The sequence below is a fragment of the Camelus bactrianus genome, chromosome X, assembly GCF_048773025.1.
Source record: "Camelus bactrianus isolate YW-2024 breed Bactrian camel chromosome X, ASM4877302v1, whole genome shotgun sequence".
In the NCBI taxonomy this organism is placed as follows: Eukaryota; Metazoa; Chordata; class Mammalia; order Artiodactyla; family Camelidae; genus Camelus; species Camelus bactrianus.
In genome coordinates this window covers 53,936,624-53,962,453 of record NC_133575.1, presented here as the reverse complement: position 1 = coordinate 53,962,453, position 25,830 = coordinate 53,936,624, and the positions used below count along the sequence as shown (strand labels likewise).

Below are 25,830 nucleotides of genomic sequence, written 5' to 3'. Positions count from 1 at the left end.
GTGAGGCCAGGGACGCGGGGACTGTGAGACCCACCCTCACCTCCTGCTCCAGGGAAGGCAGGGGCCTGAGGGGAGCGGCGCTGCCGGGGGACCCCAACGTGGTCAGCGCCCCTAACCAAAACTCCACCTACATGCGTCTAGGCAGCTTTTGAGCCACAAACTGTGGTCGCATTTCAGGCTGGACAGTTTTACTCACTCCCAACAAGAGTAGCAGGAGAGAATTAGGCTCTGCTCCTGCACCAAAACATTGTTTTAAAAATTAATGAATGTGGAATAGTAAAAGCAACAATGGAGTAAAAGTGACTGGAGGAGAACGTGCTAGACCCGAGCTCACTGGCCGTGTTATCTCACTGACGTTCAGATGCTGGATGAGCCCTTATGGTACCAAAACAGACAGACCCGCCAGGAGGGAGGTTTAATTCGCTGCTGTATTTTGATGCCGAGAGCCATGCCTGATACACGAGGTACTGGGTAAACAATAGCGACAGTGTCAACCACTATGGGCTAAGCACACATCCAGCTACTCCGCCAAATTCCAAGGGCACACTTCAAAAGGCAAAAGCAAGCTGGCATTCTCTGATGGGTCTGCAGACTCAGAGCCAAGCAGTTGCTGAGCAAAAATGTCACCAGTGCCTCCTATGACAAAAGAGGAGGCACTGGCCAGGGGGCTGGGGCAGGGCCCCAGGCTTCCACTGCTCACCCACCAGTCTGTCCAGGGGGAGAAGGTGGTCCCTGCTTACGTTGCACTGATGCACCTACCTTGACTAACAGGTGGGACCTCAGCAGGAGGTGACAGGTGAGGTGAACAGAGCCAGCCTCGGTGTAGCACGGTGCTGGCAGCTGTGCCCTCAGCAGTGCCCAGGCTCCTAAACCTGCCACCTCATCTCCAAGGAGCAGAAGGGGAGCGCGGGCGTGTAGATCACAGGGCCCTGTGAGGACAAGTACAGATCATGGCCACGACATGACTTGCCCCTTCCTTAAGCCATAGAGGCATGTCCGGGGAGGAACTGAAAATTCATCCAGAGCCCGCCAGGCACCACACGCAGGTGGGACTCGGGTCCCCTGTGCCTCTCACTCACAGGGCTGCTCTGGAGTTTCTTTTTATCAATTCTCTGGCATCTTCTTCTCCAACTTACCAACAACCAGAAAGTAGGATCTGATCTTAGGTAAGTTCAAGAATCACAGAGCACCGCCTCCACAGTGGGCCCAGCAGCACGTACCAGGTCCTCCGACCGTCACCTGTGGGACCGCCATGAACGCTCTCCAGACTCAAGGCCCAAGGCCGTAGGCCGGGGGGACACAGCTTCCCTCACTCTCCCCAGCAAAGGGGGACCACCTCTCGGCAAAGGCATCTCACAGTTTTCTGCCCGAGGGAAAGCACGATACACGGGGAAAAAGAGCAGAAGGTGGGGGGTTAGGCAGCCCAGAAGAGCTCGTCTGCACTTCCGAGGCAAAGTGGGGCCGTTGACTTAATCACAGGGACAAAGTGAGAATGAAACTTTCCCTGCTCTGTCCCAAACTCCGTGATATGCCTTTCCCTGCGTAAGGAGTTCATTCGGAAGTCCCTGGCGGTGTTTCTAATGCCCTAACTTGGCATGGTGGCTGTCGGGCAGGAAGAGAGGGCCTGAGCCGTGCAGGTGCTGGGCCTGGGAGGCAGGAGACACCGGCTCCACCCCCAGCTCAACCAGCGCCTCGTTCTGCGTCTCGGGATTCAGCATCTCATCTATAAGCAAAGGGATGAGACTGTCCCAGGAGAGGCTGCCCAACAGAAATGAAATGAGAGCCATGTAAAGAAAGTTTCCCAGTTGCCACATTTAAAACGGTAAACAAAGAAACAAAGAAAAAACAAATACTAGAAACTGATTTTAAGAACAGATCTTACTTAATCTACTGTATGTAAAATACTATCATTTTGACATGTAATCAATATAGAAAGTAACAAGATAGTTTACATTCTTTTTACTAGACAAGTCCCAGCATCTGATGTGCATTTGACCTACAGCACATCTCAGCTCAGAGCAGCCTCCTTCCCAGCGCTCCTAGCGTCAGTGGCTGTGGCTACTCTATTGGACAGCAACTCCAGGGATCCCACCAGGGGTCCTGGCTGAAAAGCTGGAGTAACTGTCCACACTAACCCTAAAAGGATCTCTCTGAAACAAAGGCGGATTCACTTTTAAAGGTCCGTAAACCGGCGGGCTGCACCTCCCTCCCCGCTTGGCTACAAGACAGCCCTCTTCCTTGCTGATCCCTTTCTGGATGTAGGGAAGCAACCCGGCACACAGCCAGGGTGGACGGGCCTCCAGGTAGACTTACCTGCTCTCTGTGTCCAGTCCCATGAAGTCCTCCTTCTCAAACAGGACGCAGAGGAGGGGGATCTTGTCCCCAGACTTGTTGGGGGCCCCACCCAGCCACTTGGACTTGAGCAAGATGAAGAGTGACTCAGTGAAGTCCTCGATCCTCTTCTCCACCACCCTGCAGTCCTCGTAGATTGAAGGCCACGTCGGTGCACGGCTGCTCGGCTACCTCCCCATGCAGCACAAAGACAAAGAGCTGAGAGTCATTAAGCCGTGGTGCCATACAGCTCCTCTGCACGTGGAGCTTCTCGAAGGTCTTGGCCGAGAGGCAGTCGGTAATGGTGACAAGGCCCACGACCTTGCGGTGGGTCTGGAAGTCGCTCCACCCATTCTCGGGCGCATAGTGCTGCCTGTAGTGGATACAGAGTGCCCACTGGGAGCCGCACGGGCTGATCTGGCTCACCAAGGAGATTCGCTTATAGATGCAAAAGAAATTCTCCTCTGAGATGATCCCCATGGGTTGGACCACCACGGGGAGAGTCTCGTAGTCCTAAGGACACTGCACGTAGTCAGGGATGCTCATGTTACAGGCCCTGCCGAGAGGGGAGAGGAGATCGAGGTACATACTGTGCTGTGTGCTGCGGACCCCTCTGGGTTGCGGTGACCTGGTGTGTACCAGCCAGAAGGCAAGGGAATCCCAAGCAAAGCCAGTGGTACAGTTTGTCCTCAGAGTCTGCACATGGCTAACATAGCTCGGATCACATTACCCAGCTTTTGTTCTAGGCTTCCTGCCCCTGCAGAGAAGGGTCATTTCTTGTTTTCTGTTTCCAAGCACCTAGCCAGACCCTGATGCAAAGTCAGTGCTCAAAACTGTTGAATAAAGAAATGAACAAAGGAACTGCTTTCCCCACCCCCCCTTCAGCAGAATATAAAGAAAAGAACCACAGTGGGATCAAAAGATCTGGATTTCAACTCCAATTTATTTGAACTCCTAAGCTGCAGTATAATGGATAAGAAAACTTGCCTTGTGGAGGACGGTACAGTTCAGTGGTAGAGCACGTGCTTAGCATGTACGAGGTCATGGGTTCAATCCTCAGTACCTCATTTTAAAAAATGAAACAAATAAATAAACCTAATTACCCTCCACAAAAAAATTTTTTTATTCAAAATCAAAAAACACCTTGCATTTGGCACAACATTGTAAACTTGACTATACTTAAATTAAAAAAAAAAAAAATCCTTGCCTTACAAGACTATATCTGAATTATGCAAGTTTGCAAATGTAAAATGCCTAGGGTACCACCTGCATAAAAAGGGGGGACTGTACAAATTTACTATCGCTCCTTTATGAGCTATATTTCCTTTGGGGGGGTTATAACTTCTCAGATCTAATTTTATCAGATTAAAAAAAGAAAACATTACCTGATTCTCAGTACTGCTGAAGAATCAGATAACCCTATGGAAGCATCTGACCCACAGAGGTTACTCAATAAATGTTTCTTGAATGAATGAATAAACAAGCAAAGTGAATGCTGCTCCCTGCCACAGACCATCATAATGGTACTGCCTGGAAATCCCAAGCCCAAGTTCCACCCGACTCTACACTAACCATGTGGGTGACCTGGACAGGCCTGTGTGCTTCTCTAAGCCCCAGTTTAATCATGAATCTAAATGAGGGCAATAACACAAACCTCAAAGTGTTAGTGAGTCAGTAATGAATTGTACCCCAACTTTGCAAGATGGAACCATTAAGGAAAATTGGGCAAAGAGTCCATAGGCCCTCTCCATATTATCTCTTACAACTACATGGGAATCTACATTACATCTCAAAATAAAAATTTCTAATTATTTAAAGAGGCTATTGAGATTAAATGAGCTCACTGTCTCAAATAAGGAACACACAGTACAAATAGGACAATGCCCAGCCCATGAGATACACTCAGTTAACATTCCCACTGAACCCACTGGTCCTTCCAACTTCAGAGCACGAGGATGGGTCCTCCTGGCTAGAGGCCACTGCACCTGAAGCTAACAAAACTAATGGTCCCAACTTCTAAGAGCCCCTGTCACCACCCAAGTCTAATTTTGTATTTGTAATTTTTTTCTTTTTATTAAGTAGAAACCCCCAATTGCATAGCCTTCAGGTCACCAAAACCTGACCACAGAGATCATGATGGCAGCCCTTCTTGGTGAAACAATAAAATGAAAAGCCATTTCCACAAGACCTCTGTGTAAATCTACTAGGGAACTTCATCCTGGACTGAGAGGAAGAGGACTGGGGAGGAGGGGGCAATCTAGGGCACACAGACCCATGGGCCACCTGTCCCACGATGGACTTTAGACTCAACCCTCACTCTCTAGGAACTTCAAAATGCACACAGACAGACTACTATGGACAATATTATTTTTTTTTTAAAGAAATCCCTGACTCCCTAGCAGGTCTTGTTTCTACCGAGACACAAATGGCTTATGTGTATAATGTTTCACAAAAGCCCTAAAATATTATCACCCCAACTTGACACATTAAGAAACTGAGGGAGAGAGGTTTATCACATTGTACAAGATTAGAGAGAGGCCACGTCAGACACCGTATTTAAACCCAAGCACCTGCTCCAGTGCTCACACTAGAAAGAGTGACATACTGCCCCTTTCCTGCCCTCTCCCTGAAGGAAATCTCTGAAGAGTCTTTTCTGTGCCACCTGGAATCACAATCACATCAATTTTCCACAAAGAGCTATGTCACTCCTTGGAGGACGCATCAAAATCTAAAGGTTTGGGATGGGAGGAGAGATTCGCATTTTCTGTTTCTCAAAGGAAACATGGCTTTAAAAGAAACTGAAAAGCACTTATCTAGTCTAAGCCCTCATTGTGCAGAGAAGGAAACGGAGGCTCAGAAGAGATGAGGAAAGGGCCTTATTAACAAATATTGCCTCAGTGCAGCACCAAGCCAGGCCTGGGCACTTCTGGGGGAGGATCTGGAAGGCCCAGGAGAATGTGTGTTAGAAAAAGGAAAGAGAAGAAGCATACAAGGCCCTGTCTCTACACCACCATACCATGAAGTTCCACCAAATTACCCAGTATGGGTGCAGCCAAAATTAAGGTGGGCTAAACAGGTTATAGAAATCTGGAAGTCTCAACCATAGTGGAAATTCCAACATTTACTGTGCTTTTTTCCCCAGTTCAAGCATCAGCTCAGTGGGCGCTCTGTACCAGGGACTACATGAGACCTGAAGTACTCCCAAATACAGATCTCTATTACCACGTTTGCAAACCACATAAAGGCCCACCAGAAGAAAAGTGCCCACATATAAGATGGAATTACTGAAACTGAAAGCAGCCAACCAGCGTATATTACTATGAAAAACGCTGCTGCTAGGAATGGACTCATGGACATAGAAAGCAAACTGTGGTTAGCAGGCAGGAAAGGGGGGATTAACAGATACAAATTAATAAATATAAAATAAATGACAAGGACCTACTATATAGCACAGGGAACTATATTCAATTTCTTGTAATGAGTTGTACTAAAAACAATCTAAAACATATGTATATACATATGCATATGTTTATAACTGAATCTCTGCTGTACACCTGAAACTAACATTGTAAATTGACTACACTTCAATAAAAAATAAGTTAAAAAAATAAGTAAAAATAAAAGCAACGCCATTAAGAAAAAATAAAAGAACACTGTAATCCCCTTAGCTGCAGGTGGTGGAGAATTCTGGTTGCAAGCACCAAGTCCACTGGATCACTCCAGCACTGACTGTCACTCTTTCTGACCATCAGAGAGTCACTTGGCTTCACTGAGGTTACTTTTCTCTTCTGTGAAAGTCTACAGTTGCAACTAACGATGTATAGAATCTCATCATTCACAAGCCCAAAAATTAGTGAGGACATCCTATGGGCCAGGCTCTGGACAGATGAAAAGATAGGGTCCCAGATATATGCATGGGTAGAAGAAGTTTATGCCATAAAGACATTAATTCTTCCTGTTTTGATAGACAGATTCAATGCAATTCTGATTAGAATTCCTACCAGATTTTTCATGGAATGTAACAAGTTAATTTATGGTCAGGAATAGCCAAGAAACTTGTTTAGAACCACCACTGGAGAGGGGTGGATAGGTCATTCATTTCCACTGTTCTTTCTGAAGTGATGAAAACGTTCTGGAATAATAATGGTTGCACAACTGTGAATATGCTAAAAGCTGCTGAATTGTACCATTTAGATGGATGGACTTCATGGTGTGTGAACAATATCACAATAAAGCTGTTACATGAAAAAATATTTCTTGACAATTATTTTCCCCTCTATACAACTAGTCTGCCCCACAATTTAAGAAAAACAAAAAACCAAAACAAACCAAACTGTGCCAGGAACTCTTTAGGACTGCAATGTCCCTAGGTCTCCAACGCCTCTGGTGGTTCTGTTCCTGTTAACACACACTAGCTGGGCTGGGCTAGTTAGGGACTGTGACTATCTTTTTAAAATCGAGGGTCACACGTTTCACCCTGGGAGAGGGAAGGAAGGAGGATGTCACAGCCTCATGCCTTCAGCTCATTTTTAACTGAACCAAGCCCTGCTTTCAGCACTGTAATCCCTCTCACTATAAAAACACGTGACATCAACAAGCACCGCCATCACAACACCTGAAAGTGTTCAAGGTACTTACCTAGGGCAGAAACACTGAGGGAGGAGACGGAAGCTCGCTCAGCACTGGCGCTCCCTATTCTCGACTCCCCCAGGAGAAGCTGGGCTTTACAGCCAGAGGCTCTCAGCCCGGGGAGCAGTGCCCACGCCGCTGAGCTGGTCCTCAGGGAGCGGGAAAGGGAGAGGAGGGCAGCCCCGGGGTCGCGGGGCAGGGAAAGCGGGGTTGGGGGTGGTGACGCGGGCTGCAGCCCCGCTCGGAGGCCAGCCCCAGCCCCAGCCGCCCGCCCCCGTCTGGGTCGGCAGACCCAGCCCGCCCAGGGACGGGGATGGGTCGGCGGCCGAGGAGAGGAAGCCCGGGAGGAGAGGACTCGCGGGCGGGAGAGGGGAAGGGGACGCCAGCCGCGGACTGAGGGGAGCCTGTCTGGGGCGAGAGGCGGCAGGTGCACACCTGGCCCTGGACAGCTGTGGCCGGGGCGCCGGGCAGGTGGCGCGGGCAGAGGGGCCTGGCCCGAGCCCCTCAGCTGAACACACGCTGACTCGAGCCCTCACGGGCTGTGACAGGCGGACTGCCCTCCCGCAGCCGCCTGACCCCTTTCCCGGGAGCCCCCACCTTGCACTTCCACAGCCAGAGGCCCGGCCCCGGATCGGAGCTGGAGCTTCCAACCCGCGGTCCAGCTGGCACCGACTGCGCATGCGCAGGAGGGCCATTGATCCTCTCTGGGTTCTGCCAGAGAAGCTGTGGCAGCGAGGGAGGGAGAAGATGGGAGGAGGAGGAGAGGAGGGGAAAAGTGGAGGGAGACAGATGGACAGGAGGAGCAGAGAGAAGGGAGGGATCTGGAGAGGGGAGGGGAGTAGCGGAGATGGAGAGAAAAAGCTTTACCTCTGGGGGCACCCCGAAGGAGGCAAACAGTCCTGCCTCTGTACCCTTCTCTAACCCTTCAAGGCCCGCAGCTCAAGTTTTACCTCCCTGGTCCAGCCCTCCAGCTGATGACTCTGCAGAACCCCTACGGGGGTCATACCCGTTGCCCCCACGCGGAGCTTGGTTTCCTGTTGCTCTGGGAACCAAGCACCCGCAGGTGTTGTCGCTCAGAACTACCTTGGGAAGAGTACATATTCCCCTTTTACACGCTGGGAAACAGGCAGGCACGATCTCTGCCTTAGCTCCACTGTCCCAGGTGTTGGGCTGGCAGGGAGCGGGAGGTACAAGATCAGAGCCCCAGACAGAGCAGACTGCCTGAGTGTTGGTGCATAGTCCCCATCCCTCCTGGGTAAACCACACCCCACCCTAGTGGAACAGTCAAGGGCTCACAGTAGGTCCCTGGGTGTGGGAGAGCTGTCCTCAGTTCCGGTGCCCAGCTTGCTAGGTAGATAGGAGAGTTACCGAGTCCAAATTCATTCTCCTCAGTGCAGGACAGGCCAATAAGTTGGGAGACCAGGTGTTGGGGCATGGAATAGCAAGTTTCTGTAGACCTAGATGGCAAACTATTGTCCTGGAAAACCATCTCCCCAAGTCAGAATTCAGGCTCCTTTCCTACGTGCTTGGCTGTTGCAAACTTCTTGGTGTTGGAATTCTTTGTTGTTAGAATCCTTTGTTCTTGCAGCTATCTGCCTGGGTCAAATCTCTGTAAACCTCCAACAAAACAAACGTTCTTTTCTATTCTGCAACTTGTTATCTTTTTATGAATGAAAAAGTGTTAAATATCCTTAAAGTTCAGAGCCTTCAGAATAGGCTCTCCTGTATATTTCAGGCTGTAGGCAACATTGTTTTACAAGCAAGATGAAGCCTAGGAGGCAGAGCACAGAGTTAAAGTCAAAGGAACAGATCTAATATGGAGTCAGATTTGTTCTTTTCTATTACCGGGCCAGAAGCCACTTGGGGATTTAAATCCCTTTAAGTTAAAAATAACTAAAACTTTACAGGAATTTACATACATAGGTGGGAATGTGCATACATATCTGGAAAAGCACACAAAGGATAGTAAACAGTGGCATCTCCAGGGAGGGCTGAAAGAACAGAGGATGAGGGAAAACTTCTTTCAATTGTGTATTTTTGTGCTCTGTTTGAAAATTTTTTAACCATATGCATGTATTTCTTTTTCAGTTAAAAAAAAAGTGTAATGGAGCAAAGGAGTAACCAGCTCAGCAAATACAGCAGCCATGGAATCACTGAGTTATCACTTTTGATTTAAGCCAGGAAGCATTTATTGACTCTCTCCTATGTGCCCAGTGCTGTTTTAAGACTTCTTTTATTATTAGTATTATTAATTATTATAATTATAATTATTATTATTATATTATTATTTTATGAAATAATAACATGCTGTCCCTCACCCCTGCCCATGGCTGGTGGAAAACCAACTGAGTTTTTATTGAGTTGTTTTCCAAGGAGTAGAGATGAGTTATAAACAGAACACATCTTCAGGGCAAAACAGTCGGAGTGGTTTTCCAGCAGGCCAGACAGCTATGAAGGGTTTTCAATAGAGGCGCCCAGAGGCTGAGAGAGAAAGCCTCAAGAACCCTACAAAAAGCTGCCCAAAATGCCTTCTCCATGGCACTACTGAAATAGGAAAGAACAAATCTGACTCCATATTAGATCTGTTCCTTTGACTTTAACAAAGCCAAGTTAATACGCTCCGGTCTTTTCATGGGTTATGATGTCACAGAGGAGACAGACAGGTCAACAAGGAACCACTCAGCCGTGATCAAGGAGCCGGGGAACGGGATGGGCGGCAAGACGTATGACGCAGCCGCAACTGTGCCCGTGCTTCTAGGCAGGTACCCAAAGTCACCTCGACAAGGTGTCAAACGCTTGTGCCCACGTCCTCATCACCTGACATGTATTAAAGAGAAATGGAAACCTATAAAAGGCCAATACCCATGGTGGGTACACCATCCAAAGAGCAAAGTCACAGTTTGACAACTGGCCATCTCGGTTCCCTGGGATTCATTCTTGGAGAACCTTAAAAACCACTTCTCTGTCCTCAAGAAGTGCTGCATATTTGTCGTAAGTTTGGCTCAGTGATGGAGCACATTCAAGTGAACTTTAATGTCTGCACAGATTTGACTGTCTTTCTCCAGGTTCTCTTGTCCATTCTAAAGAGGCCTGAGCTAAGTCCATCCTCCGTAAGATCAATTCCCTCCAGTGACAACTCATCGAGCCTGCAAATAAAAGCCAACTGAACAAGACTGTCCTCAGCTAAAAAGTTCACCCACCCTTCACTGCTTTCTTAATCTCCTCTCCTGGCTAATTACAACAGACTAACACCTCCCTCCACCAAGCTCCCCACCTATGGCAGTTTGTCTCCCCAAAGAGAAAGTAAGGTCCATAAAAGAGGAGACAACTCCATAGTCACATCTGAATTCCTAGCATATAGTAATGTCAATAAATACAACTATGATTATGGCTTCTTTCCTTTAAAACCTTCCTGGTTATTTGAATGAGACCTTCGAAGAGAGGTGTTTGCGGTCCAGTATCTTGATCCACAAGACTCTGGAGGCCTTTTTCTGAATGGCTGTTCACTGATTCTTTCAAAACACAACTTCTCATTCCAGGAGTAGCTGTGCTTTTCTGCCAGGAGTATGTGGTCACTCTCATGCCAGAACAGCTTTAAACTGTATCCTTACTTTGGATTTGTTATTTTTCCCCTCTTCCAACAAAATTGAATTTCCTTAATTTCTTGCATTGAGTAATATTTTTTCCTAGTTCACCCTTTAGTAAACCAGGCTTCTAGGGATGGGCTTGGCCTGAAATATGATCGGCCATCCAACTCCCAGTGTGAGAGGCGTGGGGCTCACTTCCTGCCCTCCTGTCAAGGCAACTGAAACTCAGTTCAGGAGCCAACCGGCACCCCAGGGCTTCTAAGGCTCGCTTATCTCCCAGAATCCCTGCTTTCTGATTTGCCTTGGCTTCTGAGGATTTCCCCTCATTTTCTTGACAATTAGCTGTGCAGCTTGAAAGATGAGGAAGGAAGGTTTTCTTTCTTAATCAGCATTTTAAGGAACTTCTGTAATGAAGGTTTTCAACAGTTTCTAGAACCCTCCATTGCCGAGACAGAAAACATACTAGATATTTTCTAAATTTAGGAATCATGTGCATTTTTTCTTTGCCTTTGTTTTCTTAACTGCTAAGAGACATTTTTTAATTAAAAAAAAATAAGGCCCCAAATAGGATAGAGCCTTGAAGGGGCATACAAAATTAAAGGGCAAAGACAGAAAAATGATAAATTTTCTAAAAAAGTTAATAAAATACATACACTATGGATCAGATCAGCAATTCTCAGTAACAGCTAATTGAAACATGACCATGAGGTAAATCTTCTCTCCTGTCAGGAGATGGCCAACAGAAAATAGAATTAAAACAACAAACTAAAATTCTAAATCTGGCAATGTATAGAAGGCTACCAGCTAAATGTGTCTTCTTCTGGAAAAGAGGGATGCTCACCAGCCCTTTACTGTGGAGCCTGAGCCCAGGGGAGGGCGGTGAAGTGAGATCTGTAAGTACCCAATTAGCAAAGTGAGTGATGAATAAAGAGACGTGAGCTTTGATGACAGAGATGATACTACTATTCACTTGTCCTGTAAAGTATGCCTTCACGTTCAGGGATCAATACCTCGGCATCCTCAGGGATTGAGATTACAGGAAAATGCACAGCCTGGGCCCAGACCTCCTCTGTGAGCTCGTGACACTGCACTTAGATATCTCAAGGGCACTTCCATCTCCATCTGCACAGAGCTGACTTGACGGTGTTCCTCCAATAGCCGTCCTGCCCAGGGCCCCTGGTCTGGGGGCAAGGTCTCCCTGCCTCTCCCAGCTCAGGCCCATCACTCACAGATGTGCCTGGACCCCTCCTTCAGGGCCCAAATTTCCTCAGTACTGAGTCCCACCACCCACGCCTGTCCTATCACGTACTCACTGGCACTCACTCAGCACTGACTCTGTGCTGGGGACCACGCTGCACACTGTGCACATGTTATCTCACTGGATCTCCGCAGCAGTCCTGGGAAGTCGGTACATCACTGCTTTAATTGATTAGATAAATTGTTTCACTTCCTTGAGTGTGTCATCCAAAGTGACACGGCTACTGAGCCACAAACCTGGAACTGAAAACCACTTGAAAATTGAACACTGCTGCACCTCGCAGCCACTCTACTCTGACTCACCACATCACCTCCTGCCGAGCCTTCTAAATGTTTCCAAGCATTCTACAAGAAAAAATGGATCTATGAGATCACCCCACTCCCCTACTTAAAATCTGTCAATGACGGTCCACTGCCCTTAGGAGAAAGCCCCACCGGGCCTGAGCACAGCCCAACGGCCGGGCATCAGCGTTCCTTGTGCGGCGGCGTCTCCTCACTCACCACGCAGCTCTAAACGTGCCTTGTCCAGGACAAGGATGCTGACTCCGTACAACCCGGGGCTCATCGCACTCGAACAATGATCACATTCTTCACTGGTCACCCTCTTCATTGCTGACTCTCAGAAAAATGTTTTCTCAGGATGAATCAGTATCTTTTCCCTTACAACTTCCCGTCATTGATAATGAGCACCCCCCAAAAGAGAGAAGACCTAATTTTCAGTCTCTTTATCTGTAAAGTGAGAATTACAAGACAATATGTGTGGTTTTAAGAGAAATAATATTCATGTGAGGCTGAGGGACAATTCCCAACATACAGTAAGCACTCAATATGTGCTTACTTAATATTAATAAGAATAGATTCCTTTCCAGCAACCTTAAATCAATGTTTTATGGCTTTGTCCAACAGACTACTGACAAACTGTTGGACAAACCCCTTTGAGTAGATCAGCGCTAGCGTACTGGCATAGGTAAGCGCTGATTCCAGTTACATCTGCAGCCAACCAGCACTACGGGGCGGGGGCAGTTTGCTCAAACTCTTACATGTTGCTTGAGCATTTAGTTGTCATTGAATAAAGACATGTGTTCCTTAGTCAAAGCTCCTGAAACATAAATCTTCAAAGATTGATGCAAATTAGGTTTCAAGTACAACACTCTCATGAGAAATTATTTGAAAATGATAGTCTTAGCTCCTCTGCACATCAAAAGGGCATGTTCTTAATGTACCTGACTATATACACTGAAAGGCTTGTTTAAAGAAATTAACATGAAGCCAACCTGAATAAGCTCTCAGTATCATCTGCACAAAGCCCCACCCAAGGGTCTCATTTTTCACTTCCACGTAGGTGTTCAGGTAGCTTAACTTGGTTCTTGGGTTCTTATAACAAGTGGGTGGGAAGAGTTGTGGATAGATTTATGTAGCAAATATAAACCTAGGGTATTTGCTGTGTAGGAATTCTAGAAATAAACAAATTGATATATAGTCTGACCCTTAAGAAGCTCAGCCTTTCCATTTACAACAGCATTAAAAGTAAAATGAGAGATATATTTAACAATAATTTACAAGATTTGAACATTGAACATTTTGAAGTATCACCGAAATGAAATTTAAAAGATTTACATATATGGAAGACATCCCAATTTCATGGAATGTTAGAAAATATTGTTAAAAATGTTAAAACTCCACAAAGTTATCTACTAATTCAGTGGAATCCCTATCAAAATTCCAGCTGACTTCTTTGGAAAAATTGAAAAACTGATCCCAAAATTCATATGGAAGTGCAAGGGGCCCAGGTCAGCCAAAAGAATCTTGAATAAGCAGAGCAAATTTGGAGGACTCACTTTAAAAGGGTACTAAAAAGCTATAGTACTCAAGTCAGTATGGTACTGGCATAAGTTTGGATAAATAAATCTATGAGACACAATAAAAACCCAGGGGGAAAAAACTTACATTTACAGTCAGTTTTTCACAAGAGTGCCAACAACACTCCACTGAAAGAATAGTCTATTCAACAAATGGTGCAGGGACACCTGGGTATCTGCAGGCAAAAGAATGAATCTGGAATCTGGACCCCCATATTTTATATAACAAATAAAATTTAATTCAAAATGGATCACAGACAGAAACATAAAAACAAACCTATAAACTTTCTAAAAGAAGACACAGTATAAATTTTTGTGGTCCTAGGATAGGCTTTGGTTTCCTAGATACAATACAAAGAGCACAAGTGACAGAAGATAAAAGCAGATAAACTGGACTGCATCAAAGTTAAAACCTTTTTCTTACAAAGGACATCATCAAGAAAGTGAAATGACAGGGGATGGGGGTAGCTCAAGTGATAGAGTGCGTGCTTGGCAAGAAAAATAAAATAAATCAATACATCTAATTACCTCCCCTGTAAAGAAATTGTTTTAATGTTAAGAAAACTAAACTGAAAGGACAATCTGCAGAATAGGAGAAAAATTTTGCAAAGCATGTATCTAATAAGAGACTAGTATCCAGGATATATAACAAATGCTTACAACTGAACAATACAAAGAAAATTGGCCCAATTTTTAAATTTGCCAAGGATTTAAATAGATACACAAATGGCCAAAAAGCATATGAAAAGATGCTCAGCATCACTAGCCAAATCAAAATCAAAATGAGATCTCATTTTACACCCACTAGGATGGTTATAATCAAAACATGGACAAAAACAAGTGTCGTTCAGGAGGCAGAGAAACCTCATATGTGGCCAGTGGAAAGGACAGTGGTGCAGCTTCTTTGGAGAAGTCTGGTGTTTCCTCAAAAGGTTAGAGTTATATGGCTCAGCAATTCCACTCCTACGTATAGAGTCATCCCTCAGTATCCTCGGGAGGTTGGTTTCAGGAACCCCCCACCCTGGATACCATAATCCAAGGATGTTCGAGTCCCTTTACAATCAGCCATCTGGATCCATGAAGTGGAAACTACACATATGGCGGGCCAACTGTACACCCAACAGAATGAAAACATATTCTCACAAAAATTTGCACATCAATATTCATAGCAGTATCACTCAGAGTAGCCAAAAGTTACAAACAATATCCATCCATCAATGAATGGATAAAGAAAATTACCAAGAATACTCCCACAAAATTTTGGTCATTGAATCTTTGACAAAGGAGGTGAGAACATACAATGGAGTAAAGACAGCCTCTTCAGCAAATGCTGTAGGGAAAACTGGACAGCTGCATGTAAATCAATGAAGTTAGACTACTCCCTCACAGTATAGACAAAAATAAATTCAAAATGGCTTAGAGACTTAAACACGAATACAAGAGACTATAAACCTCTTAGAAGAAAACATAGGCAAAACATCTGACATATATCTCAGCAATGTTCTCCTAGAGCAGTCTACTCAAGCAATAGAAATACAAGCAAAAATATACAAGTGGGATCAATTAAACTTACAAGCTTTTGCACAGCAAAGGAAACAGTAAGCAAAACAAAAAGACAGCCTATGGAATGGGAGAAAATATTTGCAATAAATGAGGCTGACAAGGGCTTAATTCCCAGAATATGTAAACAGCTTTTACACTTGATAAGAAAGAAAAACAAACAATTCAATCCAAAAATGGGCAGAAGACCTAAACAAACTTTTCTCCAATGAAGACATACAAATGGCCAATAGGCACATGAAAAAATGCTCAATATCATTATCAGAGAAATGCAAATCAAAACTACAATCAAGTACCACCTCTCACCAGTCAGAATAGCCATCATCCAGAAGTTCACAAACAATCAATGCTGCAGAGGCTGTGGAGAATAGGGAACCCTCCTACACTGTGCTGGGAATGCAGTTTGGTGGAGCCATTGTGGTTAGCACTATACAGGTTCTTCAAAAGACAAAAAATTGACCTCCCATATGACCCAGCAATCCCACTCCTGGGCATATATCCAGAAGGAACCCTAATTCAAAAAGACACCTACACCCCAATGTTCAGAGCAGCACTATTTACAATAGCAAGACATGGAAACAACCTAAATTTCCACTGACAGATGACTGGATTAAGAGGTTGTAGTATATTTGTACAATAGACTACTATTCAGCCATAAAAAAATAATAAAATAATGCCATTTGCAGCAACATCAGTGGACCTGGAGAATGTCATTCTAAGTGAAGTAAGCCAGAAAGAGAAAGAAAAATACCATATGAGATCGCTCACATGTGGAATCTAAAAAAATAAACAAAAAACAAACAAACAAAAAGATAAACTTTTCTACAGAATAGAAACAGACACAGAGACATAGAAACCAAACTATGGTTACCAGAGGGCAGAGGGTGTGGGAAGGAATAAATTGGGAGTTCAATATTTGTAGATACTGAGTATGTATAGAATAAACAGCAAGTTTATACTGTATAGCAGAGGAAAATATATTTAATACCTTATAGTAACGTATGTTTAAAAAGAATATGAAAATGAATACAGGTATGTTCCTATATAACTGAAGTGTTGTGCTGTACACAAGAAACTGATGCAACATTATAAACTTACTAGAATTCAATGAAAATATTTTTAAATAGACCAAAAACGAAAAAAAAAGAAAAAGGATATTATCAAACCAAAAGTATAAAGTACTGATTCAGGCTGCAACATGGATGAACCTTGAAACTTTATGCTAAAATAAGCCAGACACAAAAATCCAAATATTGCCCTTTTAGGTGAACTGTATTTAAGCATTTATTCTACTATTCAGGTAAATTTTCCAGAGGTTTGAAGTCTATCAATATCAAAATAAAATATATTATTCATTAAAAACATAAAACGATACCTCACAGGAGGGCTTTAATCATTAAATGAAGAAATGCATGTAAAGCTCCTGGAACAACACTTTGCACGTCCACAGACTGTCACTGCTGTCACTGCCACTCAGAGAGTGATGCCAGTGCTGATGAGAGCTGCCTCCACTCGCTCCCCTGCAGACAAAAGTGAGGACCTGGGCTCTGAAAGGCAGGGTGACCATGAACCTGGGTCAGACACAGCCACGCCCCAGACTCTGCGTTAACCAACTTTCTTATACAAACTGCTCCATGTAACATAAACACCTACAGGGATGTATCTTACAACACAGGGAATATAGCCAATGTTTTACAACAACTATAAATGGAGCATAATGTTAAATATTGTGCATCTATTCTACACCTGAAACATATATCATATTGTAAATCAGCTATACATTTATAAAAAATTAAAAAATAATTTTAAAATGTTACAAATTTAGTATTCAATTCAGTTTTTAAGTAACTATTTAACATCTTAGAATGTATAAAAGCATTTAAGTGTGAGAAGTTTGTTTACATATTTATTTAATTTCAGCCTCCTGCTAAAAGAGAAATTAAACAATTTTTTAAACACAGCTTAAAAACCACAACAACAAAAAGACAAAAGTGAGAGTGAAGAGAAAATGGAGATTCAATACTTAAATGAAATCAGGGGGAGGTAATGTCATAAAAATGGATGCCATGAAGTCAGGGTAAGTGTTAAAGGCCGACTAGAAATTCAGCTGTAAGATTCTTGGCAGCTAAAGCAAAAAGAACAACATGATGTGGTGGGTGGTAGAGCTCAGTGGTAGAGCATGTGCTTAGCGTGCACGGGGTCCTGAGTTCATGCCCCAGGGCCTCCACTAACAGATAATACACCTAATTACCTACGCCCCAAAAAGAGCCCCAAAGGAAAGAAAAAGAGAAATTTCCTTCCTAAAAAAACCTGATATTCAATTTAGATTAAATACTGAAAAAAAAAAAAAAATAGAAAAAGATGAGTGACACAAGCGATAATGCCCGTGAGATAAATCTGCGGTGGCTGCTGGCAGGTCCCCACATCCCACGTGCGAAAATCTGAAACATCCTTCTCACCACTCAGAGTCATCCTCAGCCCACACCACCCCTCCCCCTGTTAAAAGCAGGAGCACAGGCAGGGACCGGCCTTTGCTCTCTCTGTGTCATCACAGTGAGACAGGATGGAAGGGGGCAGAGCACAGCCATTCAAGGAAGGCCACAGCAATTAACATCAAAATGGTGAAGGATTCAACCCCCAATAGGCCTTGAGGCTAAGGATGAAGAGATTTAACTTCTAGCAGATCTTGAGCTTCATTATACACCCATTGTAGTAGTAACATGGTGAATAACACGCCTCCAGCACCATGGCAGTCCCAAGGCTAGCCACAAAAGGTCAAAGGGTGGGAAATGGCCAAATCCCTGGGAATTCCATCCCCTTGCCCTTAGGCTGGTCGTTCTACTTATTAGCATATGAAACCACCAAGCCCATGAAAACCAGCAACACAGCGCCTCCTCCTTGCGGTCACCCCTCTCTCTCCCTCTTCGGAAAAGGCCCACACTCTTGTCTGTGGAGTGTGTACCTACTTTTAATCTGAGCACCCAACCCCCACACCTCGTGGCCTTTCTCTTGCCTTTCAATGTATCTCTCTGAATAAATCTACCTTGACTCAACAGTGGCTTGCTCTTGAATACTTTCCAGCACGAAGCCAAGGACCCACATCTGGCGGGGCACATCCCAGGGGCTCAACCAAAGCCTGGGACACAGCCCTTCTCATGCCCCACGTTTTTTTTTTCTTGTATCAACATGACTGGGCTGTGAAGGGAGCTCTGAGGCCGCAGTGAAGGGAGCTCTGAGGCCCCAGCTAAGGGACAGAAGCAGCTACCAGGGCTCAAATTGGCGGGCAGCCACTCCCCCAGCAAGGGCCCTGGGATCAGCCAGGTTCTCTGTGGTTCCCTGTTGTGCTGACTCCCCAGCAAGAGAGCGTTCTCCCTAGGCTTGTCCCCACAAATCCCTTCTCTCCAAAATACAAGCACATCATGTCACAGTCCTCTTGTTCAACCAGGAAATGTTCAGCCCACTTTTTCCTTCCCAAGTCAAGAACCTAACTGTTCTCCATCCTATCCCACCACTTCTTTCTTTGTGAGAACTCTGCACTCCCCACACACCATCCTGAACGCAGGTGCCTTGCTGGCTGGTACCGAGATGTTTCAGTCTCACACAGCCTGTGTCCTTTCACTTTCCCCTTTCTACCTTAAAATGCCTTTCCTGAGTCTCCTACCCCTCTGATTCTGAACTTCACAAAGTGCTGTGGTTACAGTCACTATGTGCATACATCCCAGGTTTTGGCTAGGTTTCCTTCGCAAGATCATCATTAAGGAGCTGCATCAAGAAGTTTAAAGAGGCTATTCTTACATCTGAGCAGAGGAGCCTGCATAAAATTTAAATGGCTTTCAAGAGAGAGTTAACCAGGGACAGAGAGTTCGCAGGACCTAGTCAACAGTGTCATGAGGCAAAATGTTCTTCAAAGGCTCAGAGTGGCTTCTGAACACGGAGTTGGCAGGGAGGAGGTGCCAGGCAGTTAGTGGGATGAGTGAAACTGGGTACGCTTCCCCAGCTGAGGAAGTATTGGATTTTGTTCTATTTTTCCAAACAATTTCTTACTACCTTTTTCTCTTATCGTCACACACCATTTCCTACGAATTAAGAAAATCAATGTCAGTCATTTGGGCCACTTGGGAGAAGCTACCCAATGCCATTCACAGGGATGGGATATGACAGCCATCACCAGTCTAGGTTGAAAGACCAGTTGGGGTATTTGCACGGTAATCACGGGCATGCAGCAATCTCCCCAGCTTCAATTACCTCATCTCAAATATGAGGCCAATAAAACTACCAAGCAAAGTGCGTGATGATTATGGCCGACATCTGTTTACTAGGTAAGTGCCCGTGACAGCTGCCGCTTAATGGCGAGTGAGTATGATCATCGAGACCCAGTCTACCTGGTCACACGTGCCCTGCCTTCCTGCCTTGGTGTAGGAGCGTAGCTTGTTTAGCTGAGATGAACACCCCCAGAGCAGCCCCGACGGGAAAGCTCCCAGCTCTGCACGGCGAGGCGTGTTCCTTTCCTTCTCAGAGCTGATCACAGTTTGCAGTCGTCTGTTTTTATGTTTATCCCTTTAGTACGTGCCTCCCCTCTGGAGCTTTTGCTTAAGCAGCACATGTCCAGGTGTGTCTTGTTGCCTACTGGATATTCTGGGCTGGGAGGCAGGTGGCCCCACTTCTGGCTCTGGTGCTGAACCGAGAGGGCATAAAGCCCAGGGGCCCATGCTGAACCGAGGCCCCTGCACCCAAAATTATGGCCTGACATTGGGCAAATTACAGTCTTCTTTACCCTGAGATTCCTCATTTGTCCATGAAAATAACGGCCCATGGCACATAGAATTACAAGGATTAAAGGAAATCACCAAATTCACAACCTATTCAGGAGGCTACCAGTGCGTCCTCAACAGACTCATGCTGCCTTTACGGCTCTGACACACGCTAAGCGGGGCTGACGGACACAGTGAACACTGCTAAGTGCCTGTTTGTTAAGTGCTTCATGTGTGTTATAGTACTGTTTACAACTTACAAGAAACCCAGGAAGAAACGAATATTATCATGCCCATTTCACAGATTCACCAACAGGTTAAGAGAGGTTACACTCTAGTCCAAGGCCCTTTGGTGAGGAAATGGCGATTTAAACCTGAATCTGAGCCCAGGCCTGGGCTATGTCTCTCTCCAATCCACCTGACTACTTGCCTATGAAATCCACCTGTCCAATACACACATTTGCAGCCGGCCAGCTCTTAAATGCAATATGTGCCACCGTTTGTCAATGTTGGTTAATTACCAGAAAGTGCTCTCAGAGACTGCTACAGAAAAGACAGGTGGACCCACATCCCTGCCCACAAAGAAGAGGAATTCTGCCTTGCCTTCTCCCGTAATGTGCAGAAACCCTTCCCTACAACACTAAATTCAAATGTATGCTTCATCCGTGTTTATGTTTGCACACAGCACATTAAAGTAGAAGATACCTGCAGTAATTCCATCTCGGTTCCTTTCCAAGTTTCCAGATTATCCATAATCAGTCTGTGAACCAAAATACTACAATGTGAATGAAAATACTGCAACCACGTCAGTAAACAATGAATGCTGATACCAAGACATCAGCAGCTGCCTCCACCAGCCAGCAAGGACAGGCCTGCAGTCCAGCCTCTACAGCCACTCACAATGGTGCCCTCTGAGCAGACTCAGAATAAGAAAAGACAGGATACTTGCCCTAGATAGCTAGGTGCTTTTCTAAAGAATGAATTCAGTGAGCCCAATTGATTGCTTCTTCCCATACAGAGAAAAGCACTAAATTTTTTAACTTGAGACACCTGGCTTTCTTTAGATAACAAGCAATGTTTTATTGTTCGAACTACCTGGTCTTTGTTTTAAAGCTCCTATATATCCTAGCTCCTCCTCAACCACTTGGGAGCAGTCCCTCAGAGTGCTCTGAGAGGCTGTCATCCCGGCTCGAGTCCTCCCGCCAAATAAAACATAACTCTTAACTTTTAGGCTGCACATGTTTTTCAGTCAACAGTTTTGGACACCATGAAGGGACCCAGAGCAGACTTCTCTCCACCTGAACTCTCCGAGTAACCGGAGCCTTGGTACCAGCAGTGGCCCTTTGTGCCCATCCGCCTCCTCGGGGAGTCCAGATGCATTTGGGTGAGTCTCTCCTGGTTCTCGGATCTCCCATATTGTTTGATGATCCTGAGTTTTATTTGGCGGTGTATCCAGGTACCTGGCCCTCCAGGTGAAAAATACTGGGGGGCATTACCCACCCAGTGGAGACATACTGGGTGGGGCCTGGTTGAAAGATAACGGGAAATACCCACCTTGAGGAGACGTCCGATGTGGGGCTGGTTGAAAGATACCAGGAAAATACCCAGTGGAGACGTTCCGAGTGGGTCCAAGTTGAAAGACACTGGGTTCAGGACTGAGTGGTTAGGTAAGAGGCTGGTCTAATGCTTTCCTCAATTTGGTTACCTCCATTGAATTTTTCGGAATAAAAGTAAAACTCTTAGGAGGAACCTTTCAACTCCAAAAATGGGACCCTTCCCCTAGCTGGTAACAGCTTTCTCGGGTGACAGAGAATCTTGCAGGAGTGGTAGAGGCAAAGACTTCATGCCATAGAGTTGTCCCTGCGGAAAAACTTACTAGCAATTTTATTCTGAGAACCCGACCTTACAATGGGGAATAGAACTTTCAAAAAAAAAAAAAACAAAACAGAAAAGAAAAGGAACGAAAATAAATGACAGATTGCCAGCCTCCAACTAATACCCCAGCCAGGTTTATATACGTACAAAACTTACAACTTTAATTGGGAATTAAAAAAATAAAATCTCACTCTGAAAGTAACTAACCAGGACTGATAAAAACATTTTTTGGAATTCTGAACTCATAAAAACAAAAACTCCTTTAGGGGGAACTTGGATTTCTCTTCCTTAGTCCTTGAAATGTAAACGTTTTATCTTTCTCTGTGTATTTGATGTTTGTGTATGTATGTATATATGTGTGTCCTTTTTTTTTAAAGGAGAACTTGGACTCTGCCTCGCAAAAGGTACAAGTATTGTGTACATATGGTGGCCACGCAAATAAATTGGGATTCTCAACTATCCTTTTATAATACCAATTTTCAGGCATTTTGCCATCTTAAACTTTGTTGCATCAGCCTGGATGACAAAGGCTTACCTTTTGGAGAGTGAACTTTGAATTTATTTAGGCAACACCCCCACTCTCATTTGGAAAAGCCTCTTCATCTTATTTGTTTAAAATCACTATATATATATATATAAATGGATGGCCATATGATGGATCCTTTAAATTGGAAAAACTTAAATTGGTGAAAGGTGAAAGAGCTCTCATTATAAACAGCTGTTTTATTGGTACCTATTAAAATCAAGTTTAAAAGTAGAAAAATATATCTAATGGTTAACCTAAGAACTTAGTTATAAAAAGAAACTGCTTTGAAAAGCTACATTTGTGTTTTTCCTTTCCCATCAATGGTTTTAGAGATGACAATAAAAAATTAGAATAATTAATGTTAATTAGGTTGAGTAACTGGAAAAAGGAATGTAAAAATGTCTAAAGATTTTTTCTTAATAAAAAAAAGGATAATGGGCTTATCCCAAATGGGTAAATATTTTTAAATGGTTATTTTGAATGAGATAAATAAAATGGACATTTTTGGATTTAAATACAAGGTTTTGATACTACACTACGTAAAGTTAAAAAAAAAAAAAAAAGACCAAAGAGATCAACTACTGCCCCACCAAAATTAAAGTTCAAACAAGTCCGTTTTATTTAAACTTGGTGATCCCAGAGACTTTTCTATAAAATTAGATACAGTGCACAAAAGGAAAAGAAAAGAAAAAAAATTAAAAAGAAAAAGGCTTCTGTCACTCCTTCTATAAATAAGAATTATTGATTAAACCTAATAAATATTAAAATTAAAGTTATAAGAGTTAATAAAATTGAGATAAAAGTTTGTAAAGTTGGTATATTTAAATTGGCTTTATAGAAACCTTTTGCTTAATTATATTGTGGTATAGATATGTTTCAATGGAAAAACGCTTCCCTTCTTGGTATTATAAGGCTGGGCACATATCTGTCCCTCAGAAAATAGTAACTGAATAAACTAATGGAAACAAATAGAGTTACATGAGCCGTCCAATAAAACGTAAGAAAAACAAATATTCAGTGGCTAATAAACAAAAAAAAAATAATAAGAGGTTTACCCTGGGTTTAACTTAATAACTCAAGGAAAAGAGACCTTACTAAATGCCTTATGCAAGCTTTGGAAGACATGATAAAGTAAACCTTAAAGTTTTAAAACATGGAATTCTTTGTTTACAGTTCTTGTCACTGATACAAAAAAGCAAATTAAGGAGATACAACTGGGCCTAGGTGACAGAGCAGTTCTCTGGGGAACTGGAAACGTGTGTCTTTGTCTTGTATATCAGAAATGTAAATACAGCAAACAGTGACCCAGGACTGAGCCTAATTAGCTCAACGAGATAAAACTTAAGGCCAAAGAAATTTTTCGCATTTTAGAACTCAGAACTCTGACGGGTCCTTCAGACTTTGTCACGAAATATTAAATGCTTTTTCAAAAATAGTAAGCCTTAGGGATTTGAGCAAGCAAATTCAGCTTACTCCAACTATTATTATACCTATCTCATAGGTAAGTTTTAAAGTGAAGCTATGAAATCTTTAGCTTTTTTCTATTTATAAGCTTGCATATACATTATAGATATGAGATATTTCTATGGCTAAAAAAAAAATCAAAGTCAAAGAGCTCTGCTTAATTGACGTAAAAAATAAGAGCTTACAAATTAAGTATTTTTAAAATAAAAACTGACCAAATTGACCTTCAGGTTCACATAAACTTGAAAATAATCAATATTAAGATAATACTTGGTATTGTTTAGTTTAAGTATGTTCTAATTAATATAGACGCCTTTAAAGTCATCAATATTAAGTATAATAACCTTACTGTACCTAGGTTTAATGAAAGTCAAATAAGATCCTGTTATATGTGTTGCAGATTTGTCAAAAAAAATAATAGTAATGTGGTGTGATAAAATTTTAAGTAAATTAAATGCAAATGAGATGAGAGCTTTGGGTAAATTCTTTAAAATATATTTTTAAAATGTATGCTTAAGATAATCTCTAAATATTTGGTACCTTTAAATTCTAGAATTGTGCTAAATTAAGTTAAATGAGAGGAGTTGATTAAATAGCTATGCCATTTTGAGATAAAATAAGATTCAAATATGAATTACTTAACATTTAACTTCCTCTTACAGAGAAACTAAAGGTGTTTAGAAATATTAATAAATAGTTGGTGCCACCCTGAAATAGTCTCTATTATTAAGGGAAAGATCTCAGTATCCTAGGAAAGTAAGATAAGTGTGTAAAGGGAGATATAAGGAATGGAATTATACTTTGATAATGAAAAATAGTGACTTTGTCCTGAAGCCGGTTACTTCAGAATGGAAGAGAAAATAAGGGACACTCTAATATGAGAATAGAAATCTGTGGAAGGCTTGTGGAAAAGGAAACCCGAGGAAAGAGTTTTGTACGTGGTCAGAATTGGCTAAGTTTAGAATCAATTTGGGCAAAGTAACTGAATCTTAGAAGTAAGCTGGTACAAGAATAGATTTGGTTTTCTCTCTATTAAGAGGACAAAATTTTCTTAAAATGTTAATCCACCTTCAGTAACAGATTGTAAAGCTTCTTATACCACTTAACTGATCTGTTCTGCCTTTACCTTTGAAATATTTTCTTGTTAATGAATAAGTACTTCTTTACAGTGATCTATACATTTATCTGACGAAGTGTTTTGAAAGCTTTTAACAAGCTCCCCAAATATCAATTTCTAATTTAAGTTCTTTTAATCTCCAGGTAATTTTGGGATGCTACTGAGGGCCCCTGGAACATCCCAAAGAGAGATTTTAAACTAGTAAGTTTCATTTGGCATGTTAAATAACATGGGAAGTATTGCCAAATGAATAGTAAATCTTCCTAGTTTATATTGTATGAGAAAGTATTATTAATATAGATATTCTAGAAATTATATGGACTCCCCAAAATTCTGGTATATCTGAAATGTTACCAGTCATAATTCTGGTTATTGTGACCAGGTTTCTTTATTGATTATAGTGTAACGGTGTTTAAACATGCTGTTAAATCTTTTGTCAGTAATAGACAGTTAATTGTTTTCTTCTGATGATTTTGCAAAATGCTTTCTCTTCAAGGAGATGTACTGGTTTCTAATAAATTTCAAACTATAGCACTGAAATAAACTGCGTAAGGAATTTTAAAGGTCTAATGAAAACTCTGATTAAAAGAATTAGTTACATGGGACTGAGTAAACTGATGAATATGGTTATAATTTTTGATTTTTTGAAATACTATGGCTTTTAACCTGTTTCCCAGACATAAAGAAACTCTTCTCCTTAAACTAGATATGGTTCACAACAATTTGATAAATTATACCTATGTAAGCAGACTTGGAACACATCTTTTCCCTCTACCTGATCCCTCAAGAGACTAAAAACTCTTAGGTCCCCAGTGGCTCTATCAGACAAATGAGGAAGATCATCTCCTAACAGATATAGAAATCTCAAGGTATT

General features: G+C 43.0%; 1 protein-coding gene across 46 annotated transcripts in view; it reads right to left on the bottom strand.

Annotated features, from left to right (window-relative positions):
* The window catches only part of LOC123615475 (uncharacterized), a 166,525-nt gene that overhangs the window by 50,024 nt on the left and 90,671 nt on the right, over positions 1 to 25,830 (bottom strand). For 33 of the 46 annotated variants that reach the window (XM_074358776.1, XM_074358777.1, XM_074358739.1 and 30 more), the window contains 2 exons: positions 2,314 to 2,887; positions 760 to 929 (listed from right to left, as the gene is read on the bottom strand). The exons of 8 other annotated variants lie outside the window; for them this stretch is intronic. The gene's annotated coding sequence lies outside the window, so the exon portion shown is untranslated. Of the gene's footprint in view, positions 1 to 759; positions 930 to 2,313; positions 2,888 to 13,732; positions 16,771 to 25,830 lie in introns of those variants that run through there. 5 more of the 46 variants (XM_074358736.1, XM_074358737.1, XM_074358748.1 and 2 more) reach the window with 3 other exon arrangements.